This window comes from Puma concolor, chromosome E1 (assembly GCF_028749965.1).
Source record: "Puma concolor isolate L17-30 chromosome E1, mPumCon1.1.hap2, whole genome shotgun sequence".
Taxonomy (NCBI): domain Eukaryota; kingdom Metazoa; phylum Chordata; class Mammalia; order Carnivora; family Felidae; genus Puma; species Puma concolor.
The window spans coordinates 40169995-40183606 of NC_141680.1; the positions used below are offsets into that span (position 1 = coordinate 40169995).

Sequence of the window (13612 nt, forward strand, 5' to 3'; positions counted from 1 at the left end):
CCTTTGACCCCACCTTCCCTACCCTCTCACCTCAATATTCAAAAGAGGCTTTTTCCTCTCATGCCTTGTCCTCTATGGAGACCTGTTGCTTAGCAACCACTAGTGCCTTCTTCCCAATAACTTGCAGGGACTGAGAGAGAAAATATCTGACTATATTCAGTTCCCCTCCCCTGTCTATTTATATTTAATAACCCAAGCCCTGTCTTGGGTTCCCTTGGCACCTGTTTTAAAGGGCTTTTAAAGGGATTAAGCTGTAGCCTGAAGAAATAAAGTTATACCTGAGGAAGAACTTCCAAAGGGAAGAGTGGGAAAAAAGACTGGAGTAGGTAGGAAAGCTGTGGAATCATATTCTCTTAAATATAGGTGGTGGGGGGGAGTATTTAGAACTTGGGATGTGGAGGGGGGGGTGCCTGGGTGGCTAAGTCGGTTAAGCTCCTGACTTCGGCTCAGGTCCTGATCTCACAGTTTGTGGGTTCAAGCCCCGTGTCTGGCTCTGTGCTGACAGCTCAGAGCCTGGAGCCTACTTTAGGTTCTGTGTTTACCTCTCTCTCTGTCCCTCCCCTGCTCATACTCTTTCACTTTCTCTTTCTCTCTCTCAAAAAAATAAATGAATAAAATATTTAAAAAAAAAAAAAGAAAGAATTTGGATTGTGGGGAGGGGGTGTCCACAGGGATTCCCAAGGGTCTACTCAGGACCTGGAGTGGACCATAACAGGGCAACTAACTGGGCTGGCAATTTCCACTCCCCACCCCCTGCCTTGCCTTCATTTCCTGACCACTTCCAGTCTAGAGCCCTCTCATATTTCTATATGTGGGAGGCCCATCCCTCTGGGGATGTCCAGTTTCCTAGTGTCAGGATGTTGGTATCCAGGAGTGGGAGCTATGTGGATGTATGTATCTCCCAAAGGCCTGGGTATCTCTCAACGTTTGTCAGTCACAGGGAAGGAGTTATTCTGAGCTATCTACTAGAAGACCCCAACCTGACCTGGCAGTGGGGGCTGTACAGAATCACCAAAAATGAGGAGCAAGGAAGGCCTAAGGATAACCTAGTGGCTGCATGTCAGAACCCTAGGTTAGGGCCCCCTCTCCTTACTCTCCTGTGATCCAAGTTATTCACTTAATCTTTTTTTTTTTTTTATTTTTAAGTTTATTTACCTATTTTGAGAGAGAGAGGGAGAGAGAATCCCAAGCAGGCTCCATGCTGTCAGCACAGAGCCTGATGTGGGGCTTGAACTTACAAACCATGAGATCATGACCTGAGCTGAAACCAAGAGTTGGATGCTTAACTGACTGAGCCATCCAGCCGCCCCCACTTAATTATTTAAACTCCTTGTTGCTTCATCTATAGATCAAGAATGATAATGTTTACCTCCCTAGATTTTAGCGGGATCAATTAAAGTGATATGTGAAAGGAAACACTCTGAAAACTGCCAAATTTAAATAAATATTATTTTAAGGTCTGGAAAAGGTCTGACTGCTGGAGAGAGGGAGATGCTATGAATCCAGCCCGGTCCTTGGCTTAGGAACACTACTGGTCTGTTGACTAGAAGGGTGTGATTCTTTGCCCTGTGGTCATTGGGGTAGGGAGCTATAAATCAAAATCAAACACAGGGCTCCTTACAGAGGGTAGCACAGAGTATCCCTGTCATCTTCCCCACCTCCAGTCTCAGCTTCTGACCTCTAGTTCTCCCAGCCAACACCCCACCCTGACCCTCCACCCTTCTCCCCAGTCAGCACCTTTACTGCCGTCATACTAGATCACAGACTGTACAATTTCACCCTCCATACCCCCCTTTTCGGCACCTCCTCCAACCCGAGCCTTCTGTGGGAGACAGATGGGGTGTCTGCAATGGAAAAGGCTCTGGGCTCTACGCCGCCTTGGGTGGGCAGCCCCCCTCCCATCTCCCCAACTACTCCCGCTCCTTACCTAAGACACTCAGATTCACCCTGGGCAGCTTTGGGAGCTGCTGAGGATTCCAACACTCTTCCCTTCTCAGACTCAGCCCAGAAGCAGAGCCAGAATGACATCTTTCTATGAGACCCAGCCCCCAGCCCCTCTTCATGGAATGCCAACACAAAGGAGGAAATAGGTTAGGAAATGGTAGGGCTCCATGGGACCAATGTGAAGAGGCAGGGAGGAGCCCAGAATCCCTCACTGAGGACTGGATGGCTAGGGGTTGGGGTCTGAGTTGACAGAGGAGGCTGAGATTAAGCGGCCCCTTTGTTTCAGACATCTAGGATCCCTGGAGGGAGGACTCAGCTTGGGGAGGGGGGAAAGGGAGCTAACATTACAGAGCACCAACTGTGAGCCAGGCACAATGCCAGAGACTTCCCATACCTGTACTCACAACTAGCAGGTGAGGTGTCAGGGTGAATAGGTGTCTCATGAGCTCTCAGCATCTCTCAACACAATTGACCAACTTCTCCTTTGATTCTATAATTTCACTGCCAATTCTTCTACACTCTGGCTGCTCTTTCTCTGTCTCCTTTGCAAGCTCATCCTCAACTCCTTGGACTCAGCCAAGTCCCCCGATTATACACTTTCACGGTACTGTATATTCTTCTTTCAGAGCACTTAGAACAGTGATTTCACACTTATTTGTGCAGTCATTTGAATAATAATAATCCTATTTCCCCCACCAGATGGAAAGTTCCACGAGGACAGTGACCACGTCTATCTGTATTCACCAAAGTGCTCCCAGTGCCCAGCACAGTGCCTAGCATAAAGCAACTATTTGGTAAATATTTGTTGGATGAATGAATAAATGACAAAAGACATCCCTCTGGCCTAAACTCAGTTTTTTATCCACTTCCTCACCCCAGAGTTGAGTCATCCCCAATGTATGGACCAGAGAACAGGGTGCCTGGGAGGTCAGGCCACCTCATTCTCCCTGGGAGGGGAGAAATCCATCAGGACAGGACTAAACCAAGTTTCAGGATATGAGGCCCCTACCTTACCAGTGCCTGGACCTGCCTGTATGCTCTCCAGCTTTTCCAGGGATGGAGAGAATTCAAAGTCCCAACAACTCTCCATGTGGGTCCTGAAATCACTCATGAGCTGGAGGAGAGGAGTTCCATCAGAAAAGGGTGCTCTGAAGAAAACCGCTCTTTTCTGCCTTAGCTGAGACTGCAGAGACCATCTGTTGCCACTCCTCTGTTTGCTCCTGTCCCGTTCCCCTGGACTTCAGAGAAGGAGATGGTTTGACCAAGTAGGAGGGATAGATGGTGAGAACAAGACAATCTGCTTGTTCTTTGAAATGTCTGGGGCGATAGTGATGATCCTCAGCTAGGTGATTGGAGCAGAGGAACACAGGAGCCAGCAGCCAGTCCTTTGGGGCTGTAGTCTCTAGACCCTGGGAAGCAGGGAATGGACAAAATGACCTCTAGGAGGTGCCCAGCCTTCAGCCCAGGGGCTTTATCTGACATCTTTGCTGCCCTTGCCATCTGACCTCAAACAAAATACCTGAATCTGCAGGAAGTTAATGTTACATCAGGCTTGGCAGCCCCTTCCTCTCCCAGACCACTCCCAATTCTAGCCAACTGCCCATCCCAGAGCATCTCTCCCACCCAGCTTGGCATCAATACTCAGTCCTCATGGTGTCTTTGACCCAGTAGCCTTGTCCTGACAGTGCCCCCCAGCACCCCAGTACCTGGGGTCATGGACCTGGAAGCCACTCTAGGCATTGTTGCTCTCTCTGACCCCACCTGTTCTCTGGGTCCCTAATGAAGTAGGACAACTCAGGCTCTGGGCCAAGTCCCTATGTCCTCATCAAAGGCAACATCTGTCTCCTCAAAGAAGATAAGCCTGTGGGGAAGGAGGTGGGACAGGCACAGGGGAGAAACCCCAATCCTGCCTGGGCCCTCACCCCAAATTCCACCGCAGGCACAGATTGAGGGTGAGGGGGGAAGGCAAGATCGCCACAGAGGCCTATACTCACACATGCCCCTGTACAAGCCTTCATGCCTCTGAGCCCCAAATATGAGGGCCCCTCCTGGGCTCACCCAGCTACCTGGGCTGCTGCTGCTGCCAAGCCGGCTTTCTTTTATTCATGCGTTGTTTTATTGCTGGCAAATGCTGCTGCTTGCCGCTGTTAGAGGCGTTCCTGCCAAATCCATCCCAACATCTTGGCCTGGCATCAGGGCGGCATGCTAATGTGGAAATTTAAAGAGCCGCTCGGCTTTAAATCGGAATTTTAAATGAGCAGCAGTGCTCCAGAGGGACCCAGGCAAAATCGAACAGTATCTGATCCACCCTTCCTATTCCCACTCCTGTAGCATCACCCTAGTTCCTCTCACCTCTCACCTCTCCCCTCGACTTGGACACTAGATGAGGAAGTGGCATGGTACACACCAGGTCAGAGGAATTGATGCAAGATGGTCATCCCAGGAGCTGGGATCCCTCAACTCAAGACCAAGAGGGAATCCACCAGTTGCTGTCATGGGCAAATGGAGGCAGGGAACTTCAACACAAGGGATCAAGGCTGGGGATAGTGAAACTAATATTCCTACGCCACTTCCCATTTTACCAGGAAACAAGAAGAGAAGACCCAGAGGAGGAAAGAAGGAAGATGGAATTCCATGAAGACACTCCTGTGCAGTATACACTTGTGCGCGCTGGGATATGTGCATGCAGGTCAGGATGCTTGCTGAAGCCCCGTGGAGCATGTGTACACGCAGCTCACTTATTACCCATGCACGGAGAAGAATTATTCACATATACAGAGCAGTCTTCCCACATCCAGACCACTGTCCTAACCAGGTTGGTTTCTGCAAGTTGTTAGCCTGAGCCACGTTTTTCCATGAATCCTAATGCACCAATGTTCCCCAGCTCCTGGCAGCTACCTTGAGTCAGCCATGATGGTGATGAAGCACCACAGCAACTCTGCCAGCATAGGGGTTAGGGATACCTGTGCTCATCCTGTGCACCTGTCTTGATTACAGTGTGGTGCCTTCTCTGGTGGTCATCATATGACAAGCCTATACATCTCACTTGGGAGAGGCGCTGGGCATAGCTTTGATTTCAGAGGAAAGAGGAGGCTAATGAGAGGTGAGAGAGGCAGAATCTATGCCTCTCTGTGGCCCCCTTTCCTCCTTACCTGTTCTCATGAGACAGGTGGCCCCTCATTATCAGAAAACATTTACTGAGTGCCTACCCTCAAGGAGACACTGCTCAGTTGAGCACAGCGCCTCACATTTTTTCTGAGCTAGGTTGATGACAGCCATTAAGAATCTGGATGTGCTGTCCCCATTGGAGGATCCACAGGAACTCTCATGGTAACCTCAGCCTTTTCCATGTTAGACTGCCAGGCCAAGGGATGCTTCCTGACCTTCCCCAGGAATCCTCCTTCCTCAAAGAAGCCAGCTTCTTCACGGACTGGTGTGGCTGCCAGCCAAGAGGCTTGGGGCAGGCCTGGGGCATGCAGCTGGCACCTGCCCACCAGATCCCCAAGGAGCACTCTCCCCCCCCTCCAACTCCATAGCCCCATTCAGATAGCCCCTGGACTATAAGGAGACAGAGCTCACTGTTTCCCATTCCCAGAGAAAACTTCAAGCTGGAACACCCCTCACCTCCCTTTCCACCATAACCTGCTCCAAGATCCTCCACTCAGACTAAAGACCCACCAGGTACTTTTTCCAGACAGGACCAAATACTTAATACAGAAGGGGTTGTGCAGGAGCTGAGTAAGGGGCCTTTGGGGGAGAGGCTTGGGCTGGAATTATGGGAGAAGTTGCTGAGGTCAACAGATGGATGAGGAAGAAGAACTCCATGAGAAGGACATAGGACAGGGGGACACAAAGGGAGAAGGCTAAGTGAATCTGCTTCTCTCATCTAATTAGCAACATGCAAATAATATGCAAATCACTCCCTTTGTTTAGAGACCACAGGGCTTGTGTTTTTTGGATGTGTTCTACAGAGGGACCATCAGGCAGCATCTCTGAGACCCTCAGACATGGAACACTCAAGAGGGAGGCTCAAGAGAGAGGCCAGAGTGTAGCCATCTTATTGTAGCTTATTCCCTCGATGAACTCACTCTCTATGGGCCTCAATTTCCCTATGTGTGAAATGGGAGGACTGCACTGGATGTTCTCTAAGGCCTAGGGTCAGTCTAGCATTCTCTGATTTGAAGCCCAGTGCAGCACAAAGTGGAGGGGTTGATTCCATTCTGGGTTGGAAACTACTTGGCCCTCTTGCCCCTGCCAACTACCTCAGCAGTTCTGTCATACCACCCCCTACATCCCCATGCACCTGTCCTCCCAAACATGGACAGTCTTCTAAAGTCAATGTTCTTCCCTACCCCTTTACTGACACTGTTTCCTCTGCTTGGAATGCCCTTCCTGCTTTAGCCCCTCACCTGGCTAATTCCTTCCCTGTCTCTGCTACCTTCCTCTTCTACCTTCTGGGAATCCCTATGCACTGTTTAGTTCTCTCATTTCCCATTGGACTTTGAACTCCTAGAGGGAAGGTACTGGGTTTTGTTCAAGATGGACTCTCCACTGGGGCTCCTGGGTGGCTCTGTTGGTTAAGCTTAAGCATCTGACTCTTGATTTTGACTCAGGTCGTGATCTTGTGGTTTGAGAGATTGAACCCAAGTCAGGCTCTAAGCCGACAGTGCAGAGCCTGCTTGAGATTCTCTCTTTCTCCCCCTCTCTGCCCCTCCCCTGCTTGTGCCTTCTCTCTCTCTCTCTTAAAATAAATAAATAAACTTAAAAAAAAAAAAAAGCTGGAAACTCCATTGTAAATGTATTCATTTTCCATAGCTTCTGTAACAAATTACCACAACTTTGGTTGCTTAAAAACAAAACAAAACAAAACAAAAACAAAAACAAAAACCAACAAATTTATTCACTCACATTTCTGGAGGCCAGTAGTTCAACATCAGTTTCACTGGGCCAAAATCAAGGTGTTGGCAGGACTGTGCTCTCTCTCTGGAAGCCCTAAGGGAGAATCTATTCTTTCAGCTTCTAGTGGTCTTTGGCATTTATTTGCTTGTGATTGCATCACTCCCAATTTCTTCCTCTGTCTTCACATCACCTTTTATTCTTCTCTGTGTGTATAATCTTCCTCTGCCTCTCTCTTATAAGGACACTTGTGGTGGCATTTAGAGCCCACCCAGATGATCCAGAATAATCTCTGCATCTCAAGATTCTTTTTTTTTTTTTAATGTTTATTTATTTGAGAAAGAGAGAGTGCAGGCGAGAGAAAACATGAGCAGAGGAGGGGCAGAGAGAGTGAGACAGAATCTAAAGCAGGTACCACACTGTCAGCACAGAGCCTGACTCAGGGCTCAAACTCACGAACCATGAGATCATGACCTGAGCCAGTCAGACGCTTAACCAACAGAGCAACCCAGGACCCCCCTCTGCATCTCAAGATTCTTAACTTAATCTCATCTACAAAGATCTTCTTTTCCAGAATGGTAACATTCACAGATTCCAGGGATTAAGAGGTAGATATATCTTTGGGAGCCATTATCAGACTATCAAAATAAAGAGATCTTTAAAGTTATCATTTGTTAAGCATCTACCATGTGCTCGACACCATACATACATTTTTCTCAATGCATTTAAGTCTCACAATAGCCCTGAAAGGTAGATACTAATGTCTGTACTCTACAGAGGAGGAAACTGAGTGAGGTTCAGGGAGACTGAATCACCTGCCCAAGCTCACATAGCTGATAAGTGGCAGAGCCAGGATTTGAAACCAGATGAGTCTGGCTATAAAGTCAGCGTGATTTTTTGCCTTCCCAAAGGTCTCTGAGCCTACCCCAGGCCCTGGCACAAATTTCTTACCTGAATGGATGTGCAGAAAGAGAAAGATAGGTGGACAAGAGAAGGGAAGATGAAGCCCAGTCTTCCTATTGATATTGACTCTGGCTTTCTTTTGCCAAAGCCCCTTCCCACCCCTTTAATCCTCCCCCATCATCCCTGACCCCTTGTTTCAGAAGGCTGGAATCTCCCCTAGTTTGCAGCCCCCTGCCAAATACTGCTGCCCAGAAGGGTGGCACAGTGCCTAGACTTCAGGCAGGAGACATCAAATTGCAGAACCAGGGGGACCTCTGGAGGTCACCCCTTCTAGTTGTCTCTGCTTACATATAGGCCTGCCATGCAGACAAGGTTGGTCTAGTGGGCAGCAGAAGAGAGAAGTAGCCATCTCTACCTTCAGCTACTCTTTCTCCTCATTTCCTACATGATTTGTATTGGGAAGTCCTCACTCAGGTCTAACCTTCCAGACATCATGCTGCAATGAAAGCTGGCCAGAGTCAAAAGTCCTAAATTGTCCAAAACATAATATCGGATTTTGGAAAAGTCCCTTTGCCACTCTGGACCTCTGATTGTTCATCTTTTTTTTTTTTTTTTAATGTTTACTTATTTATTTTGAGAGAGAGTGCGTGTGAGTAGGGGAGGAGCAGAGCGCGGGGGAATCCCAAGCAGGCTCTGTACTGCCAGTGCAAAGACCAATGAGGGGCTCGATCTCACTAATCATGAGATCATGACCTGAGCGGAAATCAAGAGTCTGAGGCTTAACTGACTGAGCCACCCAGGTGCCCCTGATTATTCTTCTTTAAAATAGGATCGAAAATGATGGTAATGAAAATAATACCCATCTCACAGGACTTTTGGAGGGATAATAGCACAGTCCAGGAACAAACTAACCCACGGCCTAGAACAAAGCAGGTGCTGCAGGATTATTTTGTAATAGCCCCTCAGCCCTCCAGCCTAAGCCCCTTCATCCTGGGTAGTACGGGGTTTTGCTCACCTCAGCCAGTCTGGTCTGCCTTGCGCGCTAGACTGTGAACTCCTCTTGGCAGGACTTTGTGCATGTTTTTAATCACAGCCCGTTCCCCTCCCCAGTGTCTAGCCCGTGCTTGGGCACGTAGGTTCAATCTACATTTGATGAATGAAGGAGTAAGGGTATGAGTTGGACCCCCAAGTCCCGAGAGGCACAGGGCCTGACTCCCACCACTAACTCTGGGCACGACCCTTTTCCCTGAGGTCCAGGAGGAGGCAGCGGTGAGGAAAGGAGGCTCTGCAGCTTTAAGATTCCTCTCGGGCGTCCCGGTTGCCAAGGCGCTGTTGCCAAGGACCTGCGCGGTGCTTCGTCCGGCCTCCGCGCCGGCACCGGGTTTCCTCCTCCTCCGCCGCCGCCGCCGCCGCCGCCGCCGCCGTCGCCGCCGCCGCCGGGCCGTGCCGGGCTCGGCTCCTCCGAACCGTCTGGCGGACTTGGCACTGGCCCCGGCTCCTCAGTGCCCCCGCGGTGCGTGGCAGGCTGCGGCTTCATTATCCTGATTGATTCCTCCTGCTCCCCGACACCGTGGGGGCCCCGGTCAGGGAAGGGGGGCCGAGGCGGCATCTGCGGACCCCTTCCCCGGCCCTCGCCCCCAGCCGCTCTTCGGGCTGCCGGCCCCTCGGTGCCCCGCTGCGGCCCGCTGGACAGGTCAAGGAGGAAGGGCAGGGGCAGCCTTTGCCCCCCTTCGTGGGCCGGGAGGGCCCAAAGGAGGAGCGGAGCTGTGGCGGGCCCGGTTCAGTGCTACCGCCCAAGGCGCCTGCCCTGGGCCATGAACGCCGCGGGTCTTGGGACCTGCCCTTGGCAAAAATTTTGCACCCTAACCCGAAAGTCTGGAGGGTTTGGGGTGGGGAGGGAGCACAGTGATGGACTGAGAACTTCAGAAGAAGCCTTGGCAAAATGGGAAAGGTGACATCTTCCAGGAGCACTGATCACGTGGGCCAAGCCCGGGTGACTGCAGGCCTCTCTAGGAGCCTTAAATCCAGTTCTCAGGGGGAAGCAGGGACAGGGTCTGCCCAAACAACACTGGACACGGCAAGGATCTGAGCTCAAACGAAGCCCACGGGCCTCTGTGAATTAGAGAACCTGTGCCCAAATCTAGCAGAGGGTGGTCTGGCCACAAAATGGTGGCTCCCTACTCCAGGTGTTGCGGTGAGGCCTCAGTGGAAAGAGCATCCGGGAGCCAGGCCGGAGGGCCTTTCTAGTCCTGCCACTTGGTTTGTTACCTGGGCAAGTAACTTTACCTTTTTTAGCCTTGGTTTATTAATCTGTAAAATGGGGTTAAGACCTCCCTGACAGTTATCAATGGTTAATGGGACTCTCTAGCAAGGAAGAGAAAGGGAGATGAGGGGCTGGCTTCCATCCCTGCTGCTGTGTTGGATGAATCCGTCCCTTCTCCTTGAAGGAGGTAAGTTTCCTCCATATACTTAAATCCCTTCTTAACTGGAAGGTGACGTGGAAACTTCCAATCAGATCTGCTTCCTTGTCAGGGTAGAAGGGCAAAACTGCTCTCCACCTCACTGGCCTGGCATAGATTTAATTTCTAAATTCACATCAGACTCTCCACCACTCCCATCCCTCTTTGGGTGGGGCCTCTCTTCCTACAAGACCTGACAGTCTCCCTCTAGTGCCTCAGAGCTGTCCTGTCCAAGGGCCAGACCTGGGAAATTTCTTCTGTAGCCCTGCCCTCTTTGGCTAACTCCAATCTTTAGCTCTCCACAGCCCTGGGGAAGAGGGAGCTGGTGGAGAATTTGAAGCCAGTTTTTTCCAGAGCTGTGGCAATCATTGTATTTGTGAACATGATCTGGGCCACTCTGGCAATTCAGTGTCTATCTCTGGGTCTGTTTCCTTATCTGTAAGTTCATGAATTTATTCTTCCAACCCACATTTCCTGGGTGACCACACTGGGGCAGCATGGTGCACCCAGAAGGTGGAAGTGTGGGAATAACACAGAGTGAGTGGGAAGAACTCCACTCTGAAACGGCTGATCTTCTGAGGGGAAAACAGACAGATACACATAGCAGTCTCTCCAGTATAAGGGTGTTTGCTTCAGGAGGACCTCCAAAATTCTAGAACTTTCCACAGTGTCATGATACTTTCCCACTTCTTCCTGAACAAAGCAGACTTTTGCCTTGGACTCTTTGCTAGAGGCTGATTGCTTTCCTATGGGAAAAGACAGATCCTAAAATTTGAGTCTGGAGCTTTTGTTCATTCTGTTTTGTTGGAATTATCTATTTTTGTAACAGTCATGCATTACTTTTATATTTAAGATAAAAACACAAAAACATTTCCAGTTTGGGGAAGAAGATGTCAGGGAGGATTGTTTTCTTTTTTCTCTGGTGACCAGAAGCAGGTCAGCACATGTATCTAGACATGCCAGGCTGCCTGGGGCCCTTGATCAATGTGGCCCTGGGAGAGGCTGCCTCAGTCTACTGGCCTGGCTGCCCACCCACCCCTGGCTGGACTGTTCCATCCTCTGTGTCTGTAGTCCTGGGCTCCACTTCCTATTAATACAAACCACGTGGGACCCTTGCTATGGCGTCTCTAGGCAGAAAAGGGAGCCACAGCCGCCTAGTGGCTGCCAGGGAGGCTGGCAGGAAGGGGCATCTCCACCAGGCGTCTCCTGGGAAACAGCAAGCTCCCCAGAGAAGGGACATTTGGAAATAAAATTCCTGCCGCTGTGTGTTTGTATGTGTGTTGGGGCGGGAGAGAGAGTTAAGAAACCTCACCACCCCCCTCTGCTTTTCTCTCTTCAGGGAAAGCCTCTTTCAGCAGCTCTCCGGACTCCCTCCCAAAACTCCAGCCCATTCCCCAGAAACCACGTAGGCTCTGCTGGGAATGGACAAGAGGCCTAGAAAATGTCCCTTCAGATTCATGATGTGGGTACAGAAGAGCACTGGACTGAGAGCCAGGGCCTCACATCCTCAGCTGCCCTGCCTCACCCTGTGGCCCTGGTCAATCGGACCCCCTTTCTTAGTCCTGCATTCCTCTGTAAAATGAGGGTACTGGGTGATGTTTCACCATTATTCATAGTCTTCACACGGGGCTCCTCCACAAGGCTCAAGAATACAGTCGGAGCATTCTAGGCAGTTCTTTCTGGCACTTGGAGCAGATACCTGATAGGAGTTAATGATTCCTTATGTGACCTTGACTGGTCACTTAAACCAGCCAGGTCCCTTCACCTGTACATTCACTCATTCAGGTATTTATGGGTGCTTACTGAGAATGAAGTCTATGCTGAGAAGATGAGACTACCCTGATATACAATGAAAGAGGCCCTCAGCCCCCATGCGTCCTCTGTGCCAGAGGTGCATGCCACATTCCTTCCATGATGACTCCCTTCACATGGAGCTGGAGGGCTGTGGAGGCTTCTTTTCGCATAGTGCCTAAAGCCAACCTGAGGGAGAATCCATGGTACCTCCCAGGGAGTAGAGATGGGGGTGATGTCCCTGCCCCCCTCCCCACTCTCACACCTACCTGGTTCCCTTTGTCCTCCCTTGCTTTTGAGTGACAAGCCCCCACTCCCCGCCCAATCCACCCCTTCCTGATAAAAACTGGGATAATCAAACTGGGGACAGACACCCTTTGGAAACCACAGGAGAAGTCAGGGATGTTGCGTAAAAGCAAGTGGCTCTCTCCCAGCTGGGGTGCCCCTCCTCCTGGCCTCACTTCCCAGAGCTCCTTTTCCTCCAGAGACCCAGGCAGGGTGGAAGGTGCTAAGAGAGCTCTCCATGCAGGAGACAACCCCTACAACTTTAGGAGGAGACAGAGGAGCTCCAGGAAAGAAGAGGGCTAGGGGCCCTGCAGAGACCCAGGGGGCCTAGGCCTCCTTTGGTGTCCTCTTAGGAGAAGACATTGGCTCTTACAGACCTGACCTCGTGGCTTCTCAGCCCAGGTCTGCCTGGGAACCAGGCGCTGGAGGTAGGAGAGAAAAGGGAAGAAGGGGGGTGGGAAGGGAAGTGGGGAAGTAGAAGTATCAGGGAGGGGGAGTGTTGATCCGGATTCTGTCACCTTTATTGGGTACCTACTGTGTGCCTGGCAATGGGCTCTGTTCCCCCTTTACCTGGATTATTTCATCTAGTCCTCACCTGAGCCCTATGCCTGTGTTATTATCCTGCTCTGACAGAGAAGGAAACTGAGACTCAGAGGCATTATGTAACTTGCCCAAGGTCACACAGCTTGTCAGGAATGAAGCCAGGATCCCAGCCCAGGTCTGTTGGCCTCCAGTGGGTTCTCTCTGCTGCCAGAAAGTCCTCCTCCTGGAAAGCCGGTCTGGAGTTGGGGTTTTCAGTCAGAGCTCATCAGGATCCCCAGAGGTAAATCTATTGTCATCTGCCCTCCTCCTCCTCACCCATCTGCCAAGCAAGTCGCAGGTGAACCCCCTGCCACGGCCCCTGCCCTAGCCCCAGGTGCTAGCTCAGCTTTGCCTGGCTCCAGGCCTCTCTCTGGTGCCCCCAAGGTGGTTCTGAGGTCGCCCCACACCCCAACGCCTTTCTTTCTTTCTTTCTTTCTGCTTTTCTAGATCTCGGAATACATAGGAAAATGCAGGAAGAGAGAGGTCACTTGAAGGTTGGAAGCAGGGGCCCTGGTCTTGGGCAAAAGATTGGGGGGCCTAGTTATCTCTTTTGATTCAAATGAACACTTTCCCTAACTCCCACCCCTCACCCCCAGAGACAGCCAAAGCTTTGCTTAGTTAATGAAATACAAAAGAAGGAATCAGGGGGTGGGGGTGGCTCGAGAGCGCTGGAAAGCAAGGGAGAGAGGAAAAGTTGGGTCTCTTCCAAAGAGTTAATGTTCCACAGTATGATCGATTAGGTGTCAGATGTA

At 50.6% G+C, this 13612-nt stretch overlaps 1 protein-coding gene across 12 annotated transcripts in view; it reads left to right on the forward strand.

Annotated features, from left to right (window-relative positions):
• Positions 1-7507, forward strand: part of CDK12 (cyclin dependent kinase 12) — a 79629-nt gene extending 72122 nt beyond the window's left edge. For 8 of the 12 annotated variants that reach the window (XR_015244131.1, XR_015244127.1, XR_015244128.1 and 5 more), the window contains 2 exons: positions 1-2738; positions 4530-7507. The exon at positions 1-2738 is cut by the window's left edge. The gene's annotated coding sequence lies outside the window, so the exon portion shown is untranslated. The remainder of the gene's footprint in view (positions 2739-4529) is intronic. The other 4 variants (XR_015244133.1, XR_015244137.1, XR_015244136.1 and 1 more) reach the window with 1 other exon arrangement.
• The last annotated feature ends 6105 nt before the right edge of the window (positions 7508-13612 follow it).